The following is a 23,388-nucleotide window of genomic DNA, read 5'->3' on the forward strand; positions in this document are numbered from 1 at the left end:
GGCTTCTTATAGAAGACCAGATCGTCATCGTACAGGAGACGAAATGAGTTCTTATAAAATACCAGAAGAAATGTCTGCTTATATGCTACACAGGGAGTGAAGTATAACAGAAGAACACAAAAAGGTATTCTTACAGAGAACCAACATTTATTCTAATAGAAGACCAAAAGTTCTTCGTATAGAATACCAAAAGGTGTTTTATAAGAAGACCAAGATGTCTCCATATAGAAGAACAATATACCTTAAAGACAACCGGAATGTCTTATTATAGAAGGCCAAAATTTCTTCTTATAGAAGACCAAAGTTCTTTTTAAAGAAGGTATCTTATAAAAGACCAGATCGTCTTCGTACAGAAGACTAAATGTATTCTTATAAAAGACCAGAAGAAATGTCTACTTATAGAAGATAGGAAGTTCTTCTTATAGAATACCAGAATGTCTTCTTATGTAAGACGAGACAGTCTTTTAATATGGGATCAGAACGTTTTCGTATAAACAACCAGAACGTCTTTTTTAAGACCAAAATGTCTTCATATAGAAGAAATTTCACCTTTTTCTTGTGTGTTATTGAGGCAAAAACCTTCAAAATACCAAAAATCGTGGGATACCGTTCTATGGGCCCTATATGAAGGCCTGGACCTATACCGACAAATTTCAGGTGGAAAGTTTTGCACCCCCAGCTAACACTAAATACCAAATTTCAGTCATTTCTTTCTTATAATGAGGATAAAACCTTCAAAACTCCGAAAATCGGGTGGTGCCGCTCTATGGGGGATATATCAAAATATGGACCGATATCGCCCATTTTCAATACTGAACATCCTAGGAGTAATAGAAAAGTCTACTCCAAATTACAAAGCTCTATCTCAAAAATTGCGAGCTTGATTTATTTCAACGGATGGATGGACGGACTTGGTTATATCGACTTAGAATTTTATGTAGATCAAGAATATATATGGGGATTTCTGAGTGAAATCAAACACTTTTTCAAAATCGGGTTTTTGATTTCCTCTATTTATACCCTACACCACACTGTGGTAAGGGGTATTATGTGTTAGTGCATTTGTATGTAACATGGATAAGGAAAAGAGATTGACCCATAGTTCCTTCTAGGGATATGCATAGAATCACTTTCTGAGTCGATTTATGCATGTCCGTCCGTCCGTCCGTTCGCAACGTACAGGTCGCATTTGTTGTCCGATTTGGCTGAAAATTGGGCAAGATCATTTTTTTAGCCGTCGGAAGAACACTAAGCTTTAGGTGAAAATCGTTTCACGCTATATCTGTCCAATTTTGATGACATTTGGAATTTATGACGGAATTAGGCCTATAAATAAATGTACCAAATTATATCGAAATTGGTTCAGATTTGGATATAGCTCCCATGTATATTTTCGGCCGATTTGACATATTTGCTGCACCAAACAAGCTATATACATTCGATTTTGATGAATTTTGGCATGTGTGAATGAATTCGGTCTAAAAATAAATGTGCCAAACTACATCGAAATCATTCAGATTTGGATATAACTCCCATATATATTTTCGGCCGATTTGGCGTATTTGCTGCACCAAACACGCTATATACCTCCGATTTTGATGAACTTTTGGATGTGTAACTGAATTTGGTCTAGAAATAAGTGTAGCATCTTATATCGAAATCGGTTTAGAATTGGATATAGCTCCTATGTATATTTTCGCCCGATCTGTCCAATTTTGATGAAATTCTCTAGTAATATGTGTACCATATTATATATAAATCAGTTCAAATTGATATATATCTCCTATATTTTACATATTCACAATGGTGTAGGGTATCATATAGTCGGCCCCGCCCGACTAATATCATTTCCTTACTGGTTTTTGTTGTGGTGATGCTGCTCATCAGCAAAACATTTTAGTATATTTTCAGATTATTTTTTTTTTTACTAACGGCTCCAGAAAAAGTCGAATTCTGTAAAAGCTATATGCAAAGAAACACTCATAACTTCTTCAATATTGGTCCAATTTGAAAATATCTTTTATTTTGTATTTTTTTATCAGCTATATAATAAAATATAGAAAAATTTCTGCACAATGGTCTAGGATGGAATTTTCGCGATTTATTATTTAAAACAAATGTTTATAAATGATTGTACTCTTCGATTTCCTTGATTTGTTTGCATTGTACTGCGAATAATTACAAAAATTTTAAGTCCTATTTGTGGGATTCGGATAATTACTATTTTTTCTTAATATTTTGAAATTTGTCAATACAAATTTTCCTTTATACCAATGTGAAACATTTGTTCCCAGCAAAAAAAGTCCTCCCAAAATCATGGGTTTCGTAAGGGATTTTTGGCAGCCGTAACTACTCTCAAACCCCCTTTCTTCCCCATTATTTTTACAAGGGCATGTCGCACTCAGTTTGTAGATATTTTATGACCACTAGAATAACTAGTTATTCTGTGGCTACTAGAAGTTGAAAAGTAAGGTGAAAAAAATCTATTTTTAGACAGTTGATGTAGAGCATTAGTTTTTAATTTCATCACACATCTTACTTTTATTTTACTTTACGGTGAGCGTTGAACACACAACCCTAGGATTTATAGTCGGACACACACTCACTGTGCCATCGTCGTCATTACTTAGGGAGGAGTAAAGTAAGTAGGTTTACCTTGTAATTTTTTTAAGAAGTAAACCATTACTTTTCAGATTACCTGTAATGCAAAAAGAAGCTTGTTTACATTACTTTGTAGCGGGTTACGTAATGACTACCGGATCCAAATTTTTCCTGGGTTATTGTACCAAAAAAAATTAAAAATTTTTTTTTTTTTTATTTTTTTTTGTTGTCTAATGTGGTTATTTACCTTAAACATCTCTAAAACTGCTTCATTTGTTCTATTATGAAAATGGATTAGCAATGATTGTACCAGCCGGACAATAAACTTACTTAACTGACGAATATATAACTACAGCTCGGGAATTATATGACTGGATATCCGAGCCAAATAATCTACCAAATATTAAAGTGTTATTTTCTTGAGAAGATGATTATTTAAATACGAAAGATGATTTGAATTTGAAATATGAAATGGTTAAACCCATCACGGGCACAAAAAATCAGAAATACCCACAAATGCTGGTACACTAATTGCTAAACCATTCTTAAAAGCGCAAAATAAAGAAGTTTTTAAGAGGTTTAAGATAAATTCCTAAATAAAACAACGGAACAAATTTTAATAAAAGCAACGTATTTTTATACCCTCAGCCTTTAGGCTAGAAAGGGTATATAGACTTTGATACGACCAAAAATGTGCCTCATCGAAATAACGGTTGTAGACCCCAAGTATGTTCGGATGAAATTCGTTGCAGACAATTTGGAGTCGATTTAGCCATGTCCCTCAGCCCGCCCGTCTGTCTGGCTGGCGCGCACGATAACTCTCGAACGGATCAACCCATTCGAACCAAATTTTGGTTATCGTAATATTTTGTCCAAACTTAGTTTAAGTTCGAAGAATGACCATCAGTTCACTCCTTCGGGTACCTTCCCCACAAAAGTTCAAAATGTTTCTGTAAAATGGTGTGAACGTGAGCAATCGATTTGGTCCCAACTTTACACATCGTATTGGAGTCCTTTATGAAAAAGTTTGGTTACTAAAAATGTTTGTATGTATATGTCAATTATTTGGCATCGCCCCTTATAACGGTACTTACAGATTTTAAAGCAAACTCATGTTACAAAATCAATACATTTTTTCGGTCAGTGGCTAAGGGACTATCTCCGTTAGCACGAATAATTACTATTTTTTCTAAATTTTTTAAAATTTGTCAATAAAGATTCCTATACACCACTGTGCAAAAAATGTCATTTAAAAAAATAACATATTTTGCACAGTGGTATATAGGAATCTTTATTGACAAAGTTTAAAAAATTTAGAAACAAGTAAAAAAGTGTCAGTCGGCTTTGCCGACAGATATATACCCTCAGCCAACGTGCAGTGAAAATTTCACCTACGGACAGATCGAATGTATTTAAGGTTTCTTCAGAATTTTGCGGCCCTTTTTGGACATTTGAACTTGCCGATTAAAATGTGGATTAGGAATTAACTGCACTAAGACACAAATGTTGAACTTTTGTGGGGGAGGTGTCCTTAGGGAGGACCGAAAACGGCCATTTTAGAAGTTGGCCCAAATCGGTTGAACATTTCGAGAGTTATCGTGCTCTCCCACCGCCACATATGGTGACATAGGTGTTTTTTACACTTGGTGCGCACCAATTTTCCGAACATTATCGAACTTTTGTGGGGGAGATACCGGATGGAGTGGACCGCTATAGCCCATCTTCGAACTTAAACTAAGTTTGGGTAAAATATTACGAAAGCCAAAATTTGAACCGAATCGGTTTATCCGTTCGAGAGTTATCGTGCGCTCCAGCCAAACAGACAGACAGACAGACGGACATTGCTCAATCGACTCCAAATTGTCTGAAACACATTTGGTCCTAACATACTTGGGGTCTAAAACATTTATTTCGATGAGGCACATTTTGCCCATATGAAAGTGTATATACCCCCGTTAGCAAAAATGCTGAGGGTATAAAAAAATAACATATTTTGCGCAGTGGTATATAAGAATCTTTATTGAAAATTTTAAAAAATTTAGAAAAAAAAAGTAATTATTCGAATCCCACTACAAAATAAGGACTTAAAATTTTTGTAATTAACGTAGTTTAATACAAAAAATCAAGAAAATTGAAGAGTAAAATCATTGATAAAAATTGATTTTAAAAATTAAATCGCGAACATTGCTTCCAAGCCCACTGTGCAATTTCTTTTTTCTATTTTTACTACATAGATAGCTGATAAAAAGTAAAACATACAAATTTTGTTTCTCTTTGGACCAATATTAAAGATGTTATGAGTATTTCTTAGCATATACATAGTTTTTAAAGAATTCGACTTTTTCAAGGCGCGATATGTCTAGAACCTTCAGAAAAAAAACTGAAAATATACTAAAATGTTTTGCTGATGAGCAGCATCATCACAGCAAAAAGTAAAGGAAATCAAAAACCACATTTTGAAAATGTGTCCGATATCACTCAGAAACTCCTACGAATATTTCGATGTGTTACAATCGAAATGAAAAAATTTAATTTTTAATTAATTTCTCGTTGGAAATCGAGCTTGATGATCAATAATGCATCTGAAAAAGGAAAGCCGCCGACTCGAACCCACACACCCACCACTATGTTTCGCCTTTGGTGATGAAGGCTCCTCAGACATATCGGATGTAGGACGGCTTCGCTATCATCTAAATTTTACTCTTTCAAATGCAATTTGTTTTGTAGAGTGCTGAATGTTTTTTTTTTTAGTCATTGTATGGCTTTCATTACAAACGCTTAGCTTAGTCTTTGAAAGTTATGAGTTTTGGCTCTGAACACTAACACGCCGTGACAACACTTTTCAGATGCATTATTGATCATCAAGTCCGATTTCCAACGAGAAATTAATTAAAAATTAATACTAAAAATGATCTTCGCTTAAAAAGGCAAAATTATCAAATAAATGAAAAAAATTAATTATACCCTCCATATTGTGGTTGAGAGACAGAAGAAACTTGAAGCTTCCAATAACGTGGTTTTTCAGGTGCAGGCGACTTCTTTAACTCAGTTGTGCTTCATTAGTTTCTACTTTGCCTCTTTTCCATAAAAAACCCGATGAGCAATTAATTCAGCAAAAATTTGGGAAAGTTTATAAGTTTTCTATCACAATCATAAAAATTACACATCCTATGTTTTTCATTAATTTTCTTTAATTTTGAGAATCGTAAAAAATCGTCAAATTTTGTTCTACAAAATGAGACATCTTCACTTAATTGTAAATAAAAACGAAAACTGTTTATCGAATTTTATGATCAAAATCGCATTTTGTTCTTAGGTACATAACTTCTCCTATGTCACTCATAGTAACTAATTTTTAGTTGTACTCGTATTTGCATTTACCACAATTCTAACGTCTGCGTTTCAAGTTTATGTCTTAATTACATTATTCGAATAGTGCCCATAAATCTCTCCATAAAATAAGCAAACGATGTAAGCTCATTACAACATTTAAGCGATTAACAATTTTTGCCTAACAGCAAAGTTGTTTATACTTTTGAACTCCTTTGCCATCTTAACAACGCCCATTCGTTGTTGCTGCTGCTTCTTAAGCTCCACAGAGCCTTGAATGCAGTAAACGATAGTAATTAATTTAAATGTTTCGCGAAGTGCAATGAATTTATGTTGCTCTCACACTAAACCACCCACCGCAGTTACCTTCGAAACCAACGCGGTTTTACTGTTGCGATTTAAAATTATTACCTAAAGTTTAACGAACCACAGCCAATGTCGAGTACTTTCATTAATTTATGACAAAACATTTCCGTAGTTTTTTTAAGCGGAATAAAAGTTTAAGTTTGTTGTTGTTGCCGGTGGGTTGGTAACAACTACACAAATGTCTTTTACAGTGGCAAACAGTGGTAATTGATAAATGTCATGCAAAAACAAAGGTCGACGATACCCGCAGGTAGGAAGAAGTTATTGAAAATTTTTGAAATAAGACAATTCATTAAAGGGGAAAATAGTATGTTACATTTCAAACTAAAAACCTGCAACTAAAGCAGTACTTTTGTAGGAGAAAATTATGAAACTTTTAATTTTGCAATGCTGTGAAGAAAGGCAAAATCGGCTTATTTATGTCAAAGTTAAATTTCAAATTAGTAACTGTTTTTGTGCGAAACTATGAAATGTGTTATGAATTCCTTGCCGCAACGAAATTCATTCTATGACATGAATGACATGATTTTTTTCGTTAAGTTAACCACATTTTTTGTGCATTAAGCAATGAAAGTTTTTGTTGTGCACAATGTTTTTATTTCCACGTGTTACCACCACCTTGTTTATTATTTTTTTAGCAATGTTCGTAAAACATATTGTTTTCTATGTTAACATGGGACCTTTTTTATGTACTACATGAATACAAATATTGTTGAGGGCTGTTGCGAGATTGCAATATTTGCAATATTTTTTTTTAATAAATAATCCACCATCTATTGGCCGCTAGTGTTGACTTAGTTATTCAATTGAAAGAAAACAACAACAAAATCAAATCATCGTTTGGATCATCAATCACAGGTGTTATCCAACCGACCAAACAACATAACTAACATCCCACTTCTATTACCATTTGTTTGTTCTTTAAATCAATAAGTTATGATGCATCGGAATAGGAAAATTGCATTTTTTTCTGATGCCAGCAGTTGGCTATGACGTATGCAATATGCCACTGTAAAATCTGTTTCAACTCAATAAAACCGTTTCTAATGACCTTTTGGCATTGTTTATTTTTGATTAAGCTGTCATAAATTCGCATAACAGAGTGGTTTTAGTCGTTATCTATGTACTTTTTTACCTGTTGCATAGCGGCTGTAAAGTTTTTGCAGTCTGTTGGGGCGTATGATTATTGTGATGTGATGTGTGTTTGTTATCCGGTGGAGTTTGTGTAACATCTGTGACGTATGAGTGTTGTGAGATAGTTTTTTAAAGATTATTTTAATTTTTTGTAGAAATAATAGTTTTCCATTAATCCGAAAAGCTAACAAATCCTGATAAATGGATTTTTTGTTATATGTCGGAGATTAAAATTTAAAATTAAAATCATTTTGTTTTTTTTTTTTTTTTGACACACGTCTGACGTAACATTCAATTAAGTTTTATAGTTCGTAGAACAAATATAAAATATCGTCTGCTCCGTCGGAAAAGGTCGTAAGTCCCTCTAAATAAATTTTTCAGGAGGAAGAAAAAACATTCCAGCGCTTTCTGTATTAAAGATTTTATTATGGTGGTAAAGACACTATTTTTCGTTTATTTATTCCGCTTCAATGCCTGTACTTTGTTTGATAAAATTCCGTCACGTTTGGGAGATAATTGGATGTCTTTGGACTTACGACCTTTTCCTTGTACAGTTTTGTATTTTTGTAGGGACTTACGACCTTTTCCTACAATTTACGGACATTTTTAAAATAAAATATTTATACTTTACAAAACAATGTGGAAAGGGTATTATAAGTTTGTTTTGTCCATTATTCGTGTAACATCGCGAAGTATTCGTCGTAGACCCCCTCCCCTTGCCATTTTTTCATATCTTGACGAGATAAAGCGATCTAGGTATGTGTGTCCGTCCATCCATTAGCAATTGTAATAAAACTCCAGGCCTCAATTTTGGACCGATCGACACGAAATTTTGTGGAGAAGTCGGGTTGCGACCAGAAGTGACCCCATTAGATGTTGGTTATGATCGAGAGGTGTGAAATGGACCAAACCCACAATTTTTACCCGACTTTGTAGCTGTCCTGTAGGTCGCAGTAATGTTCCGATCAGCGCGAAATTTTAAGAATGATTTGAGTTTAAGACAAAGAAGAAGCTTGCAATTTAACATGGTGATGAGATAATTATTAGCGGGTTTAATGGACCAAAATTTTGGGTGAAATCTTACATATAAAAGACAATGTGTGTATGTTTGTACGTTCCACATAGACTCAAAAACGGCTGAACCGATTTTTTTGAAAATTTCTGAGAATATACAAGGAACAACAAAGGTGAAAACAGGCTTTATATTTTTTTGAATTTCCGATGGGGCGGGGGCAGGGCAAAAGTTATGAAAGTATCGGTCAGAAAATTAATTTGTGAAGCAACGGTTGTTGAATCTCCGACCCTAAGTACATATTCCATGTAATTTTCAGATTATGCACAGGGATGTCCCTTGGTGGAAGTAGGCTATATATTTTGTTGAATTTCGGAGGAGCGGATTACACCTGTGCCCCATTTTTTAAAGGCGCTGTATATATAAAACTTACGAACGACCCCGTTTCCCCAATCCTGGGTACATATTTTAGCAATAAGACCCCACATTCTTAAATATGCTACAAATCAATGGAAATACCAGATGCATAACGAAGCTTTGGACTTATTGGAAAGCAAGTGTTTAGATTAGAAGGCAACATATCGATAGCTATAGTTTCATCAGGTATATAAGATACTTTATAAGAATATGGACACAGTCGACATGCCTCAAGTTATCAGTTATTTGGCGGTATGTTAAAATTGCATATTGACACCAACATATCTGAAGACTTTTATACCCTCCATCATAATATGGAGGGTATAATTAAATTTGTCATTCAATTTGTAACATATCGATATATTCAGCAGAGACCCTATAAATTATATATATCCTTGATCAGAGTAAAATTCTATGTCGGTATAACCATGACCGTCTGTCCTTCTTTTGAAATTAAGATACAGTTCGCAATTTTTAAGATAGATCGCGATTTGGTACAGAAGTTTATATTACTTCTAGGATGTTTGGTATTGAAAAGGGGGGATTTCGGTCAACGTTTTGTATAGGTCCACGCCTTCATATAGCCCCCATAGAACGTTAGCTCCCGATTTCCGGTATTTTGAAGGTGTGGCCTCAATATTCCTCCAAAATGGCTGAAATTTGGTATTCATTCTTTGTTTGGGGTATAAAACGTTCTCCCATAAATTTGTCTATATATGTACGTCCACGCCTTCATATAGTGCCATAGAACGGTGCCTCCCAAATTTCGGTATTTTGAAGATTAGCCACATTGTTTTGCCGAAATTGCTGAAATTTGGTATTTAGTCTACTTCTTAAGCGAAAGGAAACTAATTGAAGTAAAATCCAATACAACTCATGGTAGAGGGTATAACAAGTTCGGCCTGGCCGAATTTAACGAAGTTTTTACTTGTTATTGATAGTCACTTGCATATCCGAACTAATTAGCGATGCAAAAAATATAATTGACATAAGAAAAGGTAACATAAACTGTTTCAAGGGCCAGCAACGTGGACCGTTCAGCTAATATTTAATATAGAACATGACACGTTGTACTTACGAACTTGTATTTTCGCCTTACGAAATTTTCCTTCAATTAAATTTCATGATTAATTCCGTTAATGTTCATGGTTTCTTAACTACATTGTAATCCCAAATAGTGTCCTTTTTTGTCTTCCCAAGTATTTCTGCCCCAACTCTCTGCATCTTTTGTTTTTGTCTGCAAACCATGTAGAATCTTCAGCATGTAATGTCTTTCTTCGTTTAGGAAGTTTATCATTAGAGCTTTCAGAATCCGTTAGAAGGTATTACTTTATTGAATTCAGAATACAAACTAATCTCGTTATGTGAATAAATGTCCCTAGAGAAACCACAAATTACCAGTTGATAAAGTTTAGTAAGATATCCCCAGTAAAAATTTTGATTTTTTTTCAATATATGAGGTATTTGAACACATACAGCATCCCAATTTGTATCAATAAAACGGTCAGAAGTCCATCTTTCATAATCAGTTCGCTTATAGCGGAAAATAGATTTCAAATGTAAATTTTCGTTGCAATATAGAAATTATCACATTTTTGTTCAAAAGTTTGGTCCACAGGCTCCGCCAAATATTATCCGATTATCATCCAAAGGTGTAGGCTAGTTCTTTACATTGTACCCCAACCATGGATGATGTTAAACATTATATCTGAACTACATTAGATGTGGTATTCTTTTAAAGTAAACATTTTCCTGAGGACTTACGACCTTTTCGTACTCAAATTTGTACGTTTTGTGGACTTACGACCTTTTCCGACAAGGGCAAAACATATAGAAAAACGCGACATACTACCATTTTCTTTGTATCATACGACGTGTTTTGACTTGTAGTATCATCCCGTAACAAAAGCGCGATTTCCAAAAAAAGTGGACTTACGACCTTTTCCGACGGAGCAGACGATATGGATTTGAAAGGGGAAAAAATTTCAAGGTTTTGCAACTGAACTCAGAGTAGATGTTCCCTACGAAGATTTAAAAGTGGTTCGAGTTTAAATATGTCAAATATTTTAATATTAATTTAACACAACAAGTAAGAATAGGCTATAGTCGGGATGGGGCCGACTATGTAATACTCCACTGTTCTTAAGCTTTTCACTGGTAAACATTTCTTTTAGGGAGATACTGAACTGAAATGTAAGGGAGTTACTTTTATACCAAATGACTTAGGGCTAACCGAACCAAAGGAATTAATTACCAAGTACATTGTCGACAGTAGTCAATGTCGACAACTAAAGCTCAAATGGTCAAGTTTCACTATCATGCTCCCCCTTTGAATATGCCCAACAAAAGTAGAGATATCGGGATTGGAAATAAATTTCCACAAATTGAAATATCTGGGAGCAATTTAAAGCTAAGAATGTCTTCATTATTATAGGTCATGCGCCCAACCAAATCTGTAATATTCTCATTACAATTCAAGTGAAACAAGTAAAAAAGTGTCAGTCGGCTTTGCCGACAGAGATATACCCTCAGCCAATGTGAATTGAAACTATCATCTAAGACAGATCGAATTTATTTAGCGTCTTTTCAGAATTTTGTGGGCCCCCTTTGGACATTTGAACTTGCCGAGAATGAAACTAAGTTTGACAAAATATGACAAAAGTTTTGGACCAAATCGGATGAAAAGTTCGAGAGTTATCGTGCTTTACAGCCGCTGCGGTTTTTACACTTCTCGGGCTGTTTTCTCAAGAAGCATGGACTTGCCCCTGAACCAAACTTTTACCATCGTAATGGAGGTAGCGACAGCAAGTAACTCCAACAAAAATCAAAGTGATTCGAGAGCAAGTCTTAAAGTGAACTTATCCAAAATTTTGTAGGGGAGGTACCCGAAGGAGTGGAAGAATATAATCCATATTTCAACATAATCTATATATGGTAGATATAATAGAATGTGCAATGTATGGACCACATCGTCACTATGGACCACATGCGGACAAATTTTCCGAACATTTTTGAACTTTTGTGGGGATATTTTCTCAGGAAGTATGGACTTGCCCCTGATAAAACTTGTACCGTCGTATGGAGGACAGTGAATAGAAGTTGCTATAACAAAAATCAAAGCGATTCGAGAGCAGGTCCTAAACTGAACTTATCCGAAATTTCGTGCGGGAGGTACGCGAAGGAGTGGACCGATATAACCCATCTTCGAACTTAAACTAAGTTCGGCCAAATTGTTATGAAAGCCAAATTTTGGACCGAATCGGTTAATCTGTTCGAGAGTTATCGTGGGCTCCAGCCAGCCAGACATTGCTAAATCAACTCCAAATTGTCTGAAGCACATACTTGGGGTCTAAACCCATTATTTCGATGAGGCACATTTTGCCCGTATGAAAGTGTATATTATACCCTCGTTAGCATAAATGCTGAGGGTATAAAATGGTACAGCAATATTCGAGGGAGTTTTTCATTGTTAGGCCAGATAGTTATCATTCAACCCTCGTATCATAGTAAAAGTAAGATTTTCTACTTTCATACTCAGACTTTGCTTTTGGAAGGTCCCCAAGCAAAGCTGTGATAATCGCCATTACAATTAAAATACCAAAAATGACAAATTGGGTTGCATTAGCGACTATTGCGATATCTCCGTTGTTTGATCACCTACGCCAACCTTTTACATCGTTGTAAAGGTGACATTTTCTACTTTCACTGTCAGGTTTTGCCTATAGAAACAGAGATATTCGATATACCCCCATTATTACAAGTCTTCTTTTGTTATAGTTTGGATTTACCGAACAGATTTATAGCGTTCCGGATAACTTAAAGTTAAAAGTGATGATTGAATTCCAAGGGGGAGCTTCTAGGTATTAACTTTCGATGTAAAAATTATATTTTTAATGCCTCCAAATTGGTTTATTTTGCGTTTTCATCAGATAGTAAAAGAACACATATAATAATGGCCTTTAAAATAAATCGTTGACTTTTTCTCCAAATAAATTCTTTGCATTTCGACCATCACCAAAATAAATAGGCTTCTTCCCCTTTGGGACCCCCATCAACCCACAAAATTGGGTGACGATGTTGTTGTAGTTTTGAAAATTCTCTACAAAATTGACCTGTATGATATTTTCATAGGTTTAATCACTTTTCACTGCCTGTATCACCTCCTTATAAAACGATGCCATGTACGGTGCGCCTTCACTAACTTTAAATGAAAACCTCTTACATCTGGGAAGTTTTTGCGGATTCCGAAACAGCAATGTTCATAGATGCGAAAAATCCAATAATAAACAAAATTTTAAAATAAATCGCTGTCAAAGTTTACATTTGATTTTGATTGGAAACCGCAAGTCTTATCGAAATGAGAAAATCTTATAGCTGTGAAAATTTCTGTACAAGATTAGCTTTTGTAATTTTTTTCTAGGTTGTACCATTTTTGAGAATGTTAGTTTAGGTTGGGAAATTGCAGCCATGACATTGTTGTATAAGGAGGTGACTGCATCGCCGGCATTGTCTAGATATGAACTTCTATATCTCAAAAGTGGTAAAACCTACAAAAATATCATAGAGGTCAATCTTGTAGTTGCTTGTATTCTTGAATTTTGAACGGTTCGGTATCTATGGACCAGAATCCGAGAAAAAAAGGATAAAAATCGAATATTTTCTAAAGTTTTTTTGCTATTTTGACTTTTAAGAACAGTTCGTAGTGGGCTCTGATGTTCCACAAAGTTGTATATTCGTTACATTATTGTGGTTGAATGTTTTCTTGAATTTTGAATGGTTTAATTTCTATGGAGCAGAAACCGAAAAAAGAAAATAAAAATTGCATTTGTTTTGCTATTTTGACCTTTAAGAACCATTTCTACAGGGTTCGTATGCTCCAGAAAGTTGTTTATTGAGATCTAAGGTAAATTTTTGTAGTTGGATGTTTGATTCAATTTTGATCGGTTTGATATCTGTAGGCCAAAATCTGAGAACAAATTATAACGGAAACTTGACCTTAACGATTTTGACCTTGAAGATAAGGTTGAATAGATTTTATGTCTTCACAATTATTATTCTTTAAGATGAGAGCTACAACTTTGCCTCCACGCGTAAGCCAAAATTATTAGCGGTTTAGAAGATATGAGCCTGACAAAATGGTCCTTTTTGAAATCAAGGCCTCAGGTTTTTTAGGGGCCCATAACCGCGAAATTCGAAGTAACAGGGAAAAACGCCGAGACACGTGTCTTCTTAATTTTCGTCTTCCATTACGCTGCGGTGTCAGAATATGGTTAATTTTCAATGACACAAAAAATTACACACAGTGTTCCCAGAGGTCACAAATTATCTTCACCAAAAATTGTCAACGTAGGTCCATGTTTTGGTATAGCCCCAATATAACGGTACCTCCCGATTTTCGGTATTTTGAGGATGTTAGCTACCTTTTTAATAGAAGTACCTGCAATTTGACGTTTGAGGGTCCCAGTTGCCACAAAATCCCTCTACCAAAAATTTTCAACATGGGTCCATGGGTCCTGATTTTCGGTATTTTGAGGGTTGTGGTAACATCTTTTGATCGAACTACCTGAAATTTGACATTTGATGTTCCCAGAGGTCACGAATCACCTCCAACACAAATTTTCAACATATGTCCATATTTGGTATAGCCCCCATCTAACGATACATCCCAATTTTTGGTATTTTGAGGGTTTTAGCTACAATTTTTAACCGAACTAGCTGTAATTTGACATTTGAGGTTCTCAGTGGCGAAGAACCACCAAAAATCGTCAACATAGGTCCATGTTTTGGTATAACCCCCATAGAACGGTACCTCCCGATTTTGAGGATTTTAGCTAAATTTTTTGACCTAACTACCTGTAATTTGACGTTCGAGGTTCTGAGAGGCCACAAAATATCTCCACCAAAAATTGTCACCATAGGTCCATGTGTTGGTATAGCCCCTATATAACGGTATTTTCAATATTTTGAGGATGTTAGCTACCTTTTTAATAGAAGTACTTGCAATTTGGTATTTGAGGTTTCCAGTTGTCTCAAAACTACTCAACCAAACATTTTCAACACAGATCTATTTTTAGATATAGCCCCATATAACGATACCTCCCCATTTGCGTTGTTTTTGGGGATTTTAGCTAAAATGTTTAACCGAACTACCTGTTATTTGATATTTGATGCTCCCAGTGGCCATAAAACTTCTTGGTATGACCCTCATATAACGGTATATCCCGACTTTCGCTGTTTTTACGGATTTTAGATAAAATTTTTAACCGAACTAGCTGTTAATTGTCATTTGAGGTTCTCAGTGGTTACAAAACGTATCCACCAAAAATTTTCAACATATGTAGGTCCATGTTTTGGTATATCTTCAATGTTTTGGTATAGCTTACATGTAACGGTACCTCCCAACTACAGGTATTTTAAAAATTTTAACTACTTATTGACCGAACTACCTGTTACTGGACATTTGAGGTTCCCAGTGCTCATAAATCTCCACCAAAAATTGTCAACATAGGTCAATGTTTTGGTAAAACAGTACCTCCCAATTTTCGTTATTTTGAGGATTTGCTATTTGAGGTGCATAGCGATCACAATACCCCTCTACTACAATACCCCTCAATATTTTTTATCTCAAAACTTTTCGCCAAAATGGTCAATTGTCAGGAGTTTAGCTACATGTGTTGACCGAACTATCTGTAATTTGATATTTGAGGTTCCCAGCGGTCACAAAATTTCTCCACCAAAAATTGTCAACAAGGATCCACACTTTGATATAGCCCCCAAATAAAGGTGGCTCACGATTGAAGAAATTTGTTGATACATTTTCTGACCTAACTAACTAAATAATATGTATTTTATGGTGGAGGGTATAAAAAGTTCGGCCCTGCCGAACTTATCGCTTTTTTACTTGTTTATTATGTCTTCGAAATGTTGATTTTAACATCGAATTATACCGCGAGTTTTGAATATTTTTGAAAACAAATTGCACTTCCGTATAATTTGACATGTTCTTTCTTCAAATCATATTAGAAAACTCCCGCTATTAAAAGTGAAAAAATCGACTTTTTGCCTAAAAACCTGTCCAACTGTAGTCCTACGCTCCAAAGTTACATCAACATATTTTTTATTGGTCCACTCCATAAGTGAAGTTTAAGTGCGGTTCGCGGATCGTTCTGAAATTGTAATAAAAATTATTCATGTCCAGTATACAACGATATTTTTTTGCATAGTGAAGTCCATATTTTCTGATATGATAGCCCGAAATCTGTAAACAATTTAATGGTGACTAAAATGGCTGATATTTCTCTCAAAAATAGATAAAGTTCGAAGAATAACTACGAGTATATAGGCCTATTGCTTCGTCTACCTCCTCCACAAAAACTCAACACTTTTGCACTTAAATTTGGACTAAGGACAATTTATGAAATTTGTACAGCTGGTACTCCTTGAGATCGTGACTGCATATTTTTTCGTGATACCATATTTTATGTGGAATTAATACTCTCCAAGATATGGATTCGAAGAATTCCCAAAACTTTGAAAATTTTCAACAAGTTAGCATTTATGTTCAATTTAATGCGAGATTTTTTACCTCAGATAATCATGGTGGTCCATATTACAACGTGCTTTTTTAATATCTGAAGTGATAAGGATTTCATATTTTATAGTTCTTGTGGTCCCCAAAACATCTCTTCCCATCTAATGAAATGCTGCTCCCTTTTTATTCTATTATAATTCTCCTGATATTAATTTTTTTGTCTTTTCACAGTCATAGGCTAATAGTATATTACTATCGACAATGCCGGTTGATTCCGTTTTTACTTGTTTACCATTAGTCTGTTCTTATAAGAATACAAACTTCAGCCATCTATTATCTCAATTCTCGATCAATGAAATTAGTGTTGCATAGCATAACTTTTAAACTCGTGCCTAAAAATATGCCACAAATGACAGGCTTTTAAACCGAACAAAATAAATCTGCATTTTAAATGCCCCAAGATTACCGCACAAGTGTGTAATGAAATCAAACTCACAAAATTTTGGGATTTTACCACAAAAAGAAAAAGAATGCCATCTTATCAGCTACAGTACACAAACAAAATAACATCACAACGCACAGTGTCACGACCGTGGCCAAAAATGGTCAAAATCAAGTACTTCGGAATACAAATTTATTAATGAGAATATAAAGTAAACATTTCAATTTGATGGAAGTTTAATTATGGTATTGATTTGTCAAGTAGTTTTGACCATGTGAAGGTTCAAATCCGATAATTGTTGGAAATGTGTATTTTTGTCCTTATTTTACCTAAATTAATATCTTGTATTATGCTGCAAAATTTTAATATTTAATGTAATTTATGGTTCTAAAATAATTTTTTAAGATTGCTTTGGATATAATAAACATAGGTTTAATTTTGTTTGGGAGTAAATAGTGATCATATGGTGTTTACAGCTACCCAAGTCTGTGGTACTTTTGTGAACCAAATTTTAAAATTAGTGGAGTGGGAAAAAAATTGTTTAAAATTGTATATCGATATTATTTGCTGTTTGATTTGTAAAAAGTGAGTACTTCAACCGTATAAAGGTTCCAGCTGCAGAAGTTTTCAGACGAACATGTTATTTCTCTTTTTCACCGACCACCTCACTCAGAGGATACCCCCTATTTTAACAAAGCGTTTTGCGGTGTTGGCTTTAGCGCGAAAACGAATGAACCGATCATCATATCGAGCCCTTCCCGCGAAAAAGATGTAAGCGACATTTTTTCGATTTTGGTTTTTTTACGGAAATCTATGAAGAATATTCCAACACACCATTTCCCAAATTGTTAGAACTCAGCCATGTACCGTTACGAAATTAGAGCAAAAACAATTTTGATGTAAGCGCCATTTTTGCTTTTTGTGTACATTTGTTTGTGACAGCCAATTGTCGCTTACATCAAATTGCACATTTACATACCATGTCGTTATTCAACTATATTACAAGAAATACGTTTTAATCTTATAATTCTTCGAATAAATACTTGCTATAAAATTAGTGTGCTTTGTTTTTAAATTGTAGATAAGAACTACTCTAAAAATGATTTGTTTCCAATAATTTTTTTTTTGATGTATCCGCCACTTCTCAAAGTAAAAGCCTGATTGCGTGACAGCGAAAAAGATGTAAGCGACACAAACTACCGTTATATTGAAGATATTCCAGAATTTTTTTATTTTTTCAGTAAATAGGATTTAATAACAGAACTATACCAAATTTGAATAAACAATTTTGGTTATATCAAAAGTTATTCAATAAAAACCGTCTCCTGTAAAATTAGCTTTTTGTCGCTTACACCTCTTTCGCAGGAAGGGCTCGATATATTTTTGTGGGTTTATTAAGTACCTAATACTCTTGCTTTAAACCGAGAGACTTTTAAAAATAATTTTTTTTTTAAAAAATGGTGAACAGCGAATGTCAAAATTCTATACAAAAAATGGACCGTTTTTGACCACTAATCGGTCAAAAAAAAGTTTTTAAAGGAAATGTATCATATATAAAGACAAGAGTTTGATGTATTCGATATGCTCACAAAAAATATGAAGACTTAAAACCAAATTTCAGTCATTTCGGGTGGATATTGAGGCCACAACGCTCAAAATACCTAAAATAAGGAGGCACGGTTCTATGGGGGCTATAGGAAGATGAGGACCTATACCGACAGATTTCTGGTGGAAAGTTATAAGCCCTCAACGAAGTCTTAATACCAATTTTCAGCCATTTCGGTGTGATAATCAGGCTAAAATCTTTAAAATACCGAAAATCGGGAGGCGAGGACCTATGCAGACAAAATAGAAGGTGAAAGTATTATACCACCAACGAAGACTAAATACCAAATTTCAGCAATTTCGGTGTAATAATGAGGCTAAACCCTTTAAAATACCGATAATCGGGATAATGAAGGCGAGGACCTATGCAGACAAAATAGAAGGTGAAAGTATTATACCACCAACGAAGACTAAATACCAAATTTCAGCAATTTAGGTGTAATAATGAGGCTAAAACCTTTAAAATACCGATAATCGGGAGGTACCGTTCTATGGGGGCTATATCAAAACGTGGACCTACACCCACAATTCTCTGTTGGAATGTTTTTATACCTCTGCCGAAGACTAACCACTAAACTTGAACACTTTCGGTTGGTCCTTGTGTCTAAAACTTTCAAAATACCGAAAATCGGGAGGTACGGTTCTATAGGGGCTATATCAAAACGTGGACCGACCATCCCAATTTTTTGTCCTGTAGATTGTAAGTCAATGATAGGCACGTGTTAATATGAACTCGTGACACTGTGCAACGCGCTACAATAATGAAAAATAAATACAATCTCTCTGACTGGAAATCAGTTACACTTGAACCTCACAGAAAATAAGAAGAAATAATGTTTGCAAAATTATTCATAATTTTAATTGCATGTGCAATGATGGAAGCCAATGAACCACCGCCGACCATAAATATAACCACCAATATTACTGAGCAGCATGCATCAGATGTTGATGTGCAATTTCTAACAATATTCAAAATTCAAACAAGTACTACCACAGAGGCCGTGAGTGTTTTACTTTTTTTCAAAAATATCATTTGTAAGTTTTATGTGTGATAATATATGTATGTACATTTCCTAGCCCTCGTCAACCAATCGGCAGGGAAAATCAATATTTATGCCTCCGCCGAAGAGTGCCGCCAATTGTGGATACAAACATAATGGTCAAGTAATTATTTGTCGAAATCATTGAACGGAACTAACATTGAAATAACAGAGAGGATGTGAGTTTTTTCGTATTAGCTCGAGTCAATTTTTTTTTTTAATTTTTATGTTTTTTTAAATTTTTTTTTTATTTCAGAACATTGGAAGTGGTTTAATAATGTGAATTTGTTGTTTTATTTGTACCTAAAATACAATTGAGCTGTATAAGAAATGAATAATTGTTCGTATTATTAGCATGCAAGTAATCTGTGCACAAAGTAAATATAAATTTCCATGGAACTGCTAAAATAAGATATTATGACTTATTAAAAATTACCGGTCATAGGCTTTGACCACAGATTGCATTCATTCTAGTAAGGATTTAATAGAATTATATAGGTTAATTGTTGCTAATTTTTTACTTATATATTTTTTCATCGGAAACCCATAGTATAGTTTCAGTGAACAGATATAAATTGAATGATTTTTAATTATGGGTTTTCTGCTAATACTCGTACCTAATATAGACATTGCTCGTGAACTGATATTCATGAGTTATGCAGCATAATATTACATCAACATTTTACCCTTCAATCACGTTTTCCGTATGATACAAACCTTCGGCTATAAATTAAGTTTTCCTTCTATGGCATCGAATACATAGAGGATTCACTGAAATCCTTTTTATAATTTTTTTTTTCAGAATAAAATACCTGCCGGAATAGGAGCCTATACCAATGCTAACAAATTTGGTTTAAACGAGTAAAAAAGTATTACCCAGCTTTATCTGTGACTCTACAAAAAACAATTGCAGAATCAAAAAAATATGTCAGGAATATTGTCAATTATTTCATATTCCATTTCAGAAAAAAAGGATAATTTTTTTTCGCGCTACATCAACGATTTTTGATATGTAGGTTAAGAAAAACATTCCCAGTAAGAATCTGGTCGGGAGCCATTTTTTGGTTGTTGCGGACAAAAGTTATGACGCTTTTATTTCGCTTTTTAAAAAAGAAAATATTATAAAAACGCTAATTATTTTAATGAGCACAATTGTTACAAAAAAGTTCCCTCGAAGTGACTTCAGCGAGTAGATTGCATAATACCTGCAAAATGTTACACAGAATTCGCGGAATGTACATAAAATTGATAAATTATTGAATATAAGTCAACTTTTTTTAAAATTAAGGCCCATTTAGTGGCCATAAAATTACATAAAAATTTGTTGTGGATCAAAACTTCACGGCGAATCAAATGAGAATACAATCATGCAGATTGGTGTTATAATTTCGAAGTTACAGCTAAAATAAGCACATATTTTGGTCAAAAAAATAATTTTTTGTTTGAAAAAATATTTTTTCACATGCATTATGTAGTAGAAAATATTGTAAAAATCTATTTATTTTGCTTTATTTACATTCATATTAAAGCTTTCCCATTAGGGAAGGTAATTGAGTTGATGGGGATATATCTCAGAGCTTCTGAAATGCAAATACAGGTTAAATAACCCATTTTAATTTATATGCATTTAAAAATACGTGTAAATCGCGTAATTATCACAATCATTTTGTCCGCATGTGATTTTCATGTACAGCAAGGCCATATCTATTAAGTTTTATATATTTTTCGAAATATAATTTGGACTCTAAGATGTAGTATCGGATGCATCTTAGCATTAAAAAACCTATAAAATATCGCTAATTTGCGCAAAGTGCATACAATTTTTGTCCGCATCCGATTTCAGTGTTCACCATTAAAATCTATATCGATATATATCTGTTTGAAGGCGATCAATCAAGAACCGTGGATGTAGCATCACACATTATTTTTTGGGATAAAATTAATATAGCTTTCTTATCAGTGAAGTTTTCAAATCTCTGCTTCCGCTAAAACGAAGATGCTGCACTAGTTTTTTCATTGGAGTGGAAACGATCCGCAAAAAACGCGATAAAATACGCGATATTTTCAAAAACAATTTTAGGTGATTTTTCTACTTTGGAATTTCTCGTAACTCGCGTCTTTTAGAAAAATGTTCGCATAAAATTTCCGCATTTGGATGCAGATTTTTATGAAGCTGTGGAGACTACATTCACAATATACCTATCAAATAACTCAGAATCGCAAGTACTACAATGAATTTTTGAAAAACCTGTTTGCGGAATGAAATTAGAAGAAAATTTCAAAAAACACTGTAAATCTGGCTTCAAAATGTCAGCATCATTTAATGGTAGAAGCAGTTCAAATTTTGAAAAGTAATACATAAGTGAGATGATCCTTATTTAATTTGCTTCTACTTTTACTTTGACAGGAAAATCGAGAGAAGTGTGGTTTACTCACAAATCGAGAGAAAACAAAAAAAGAAATGCTGGCTTCAACCCATTTTTACCCATTTTTACCCATTTTTTAACATAAATATAGCCACAGCTTCCACATATTATCTTTTAAGGCCAATATTTTTTGCCACGTCCAAAAACATTTCATTTTATCCAAAAATATTTAATTTGTATAATATACAATCACAAGTCGCGTGTTCTAAAAGGGTAAACCTTGGCTTCAGCTATGTTAAATTTTCAAAAATATTGGTGATGTAGAATTTTCGTTGGTTACAAAAGAATTTTTTGAAGTTTCATAAACAGTGGGCCTAATTTTCCCACTGACAGACAGACTACGGAGAATAAAATTGTAGCATGGTAACAAAGACTTCAACAAGTAAAAATATATCAGTCGGCTTTGTCGACAGATATATACCTTCAGCCAATGTGAAGTGAAACTTTCACCTACGGACAGATCGAATGTATTTAAGGTGTCTTCAGAATTTTGTGGCCCTTTTTGGACATTTTAACTTGCCGACAAAAATGTGGATTAGGAATTAAATTGTTGGGGAGGTACCCTTAGGGAGGACCAATATAGGCCATTTTAGAAGTTAAACTAAATTTTTATAAAATACTAGGAGATCCAAAGTTTGGAGCAAATTGGTTGCCCCATTCAAGTGATATCGTCCTAGCATTTTAGTGAAATTTTTTAAATATTGGTGAGAAGTACCGGAAGTTGTGGACAGGTATTGCTCCATGAAATTAAGTTTGGATATAATATGACGAAGCCCACATATTTGACCAAATCGGTTGAACAGTTCGAGAGTTATCGTGCTCTCCGAACGCCACTTATGGTGACATAGGTATTTTTTACACCTTTCGGGCTGTTTTCCCAAGAAATATGGACTTGCCCCTGAAAAAACTTTTACCGTCGTAATGGAGGTAGCGAACGCAAATCGCTTCAACAAAAATCAAAGTGATTCGAGAGAAGGTCTTAAAGTGAACTTATCCGAAATTTTGTGTGAGAGGTACCAGAAGGAGTAGACAGATATAGTCCATATTCGAACCTGATCTATATCTGGTAGATATATTAGGATGTGCAAAGTATGGATGCCATCGGTCACTCCCTTCAAGAGTTATCGTGCGCAAAATTTTTCCGAACATTTTTGAAATTTTGTGGGGGAGGTACCTGAAGGAGTGGACCGATATAGCCCATCTTCGAGTTTAAACTATGTTTCGATAAAATATTACGAAGGGCAAGTTTTGGAGCGAATCGACAGATCCGTTCGAGAGTTATCTTGCTCTCCATTCACTACACACGGTGTTATAGGGGCTTTTTGCATCCTTAAGGATATTTTCTCAGGAAGTATAGACTTGTCCCTGATGAAACTTGTACCGACGTATGGGGGCAATGAATACAAGTTGGTGCAACAAAAATCAAAGCGATTCGAGAGCAGGTCCTAATCTGAACTTATCCGAAATTTTGTCTGGGAGGTACC

General features: G+C 34.4%; 1 protein-coding gene and 1 long non-coding RNA gene across 2 annotated transcripts in view; both read left to right on the forward strand.

Moving 5' to 3' along the window:
* Nucleotides 1-23,388, forward strand: part of LOC141389490 (corticotropin-releasing factor-binding protein) — a 182,813-nt gene that overhangs the window by 66,596 nt on the left and 92,829 nt on the right. The gene's annotated exons all lie outside the window — the stretch shown is intronic.
* Nucleotides 19,258-19,892, forward strand: LOC141391233 (uncharacterized). The gene is made up of 3 exons (XR_012409600.1): nt 19,258-19,439; nt 19,516-19,657; nt 19,735-19,892. It is a non-coding gene; the product is annotated as an uncharacterized lncRNA (long non-coding RNA).

The sequence above is a fragment of the Musca autumnalis genome, unplaced genomic scaffold (assembly GCF_047663935.1).
Source record: "Musca autumnalis isolate F117 unplaced genomic scaffold, ASM4766393v1 scaffold_1, whole genome shotgun sequence".
Classification (NCBI taxonomy): Eukaryota; Metazoa; Arthropoda; class Insecta; order Diptera; family Muscidae; genus Musca; species Musca autumnalis.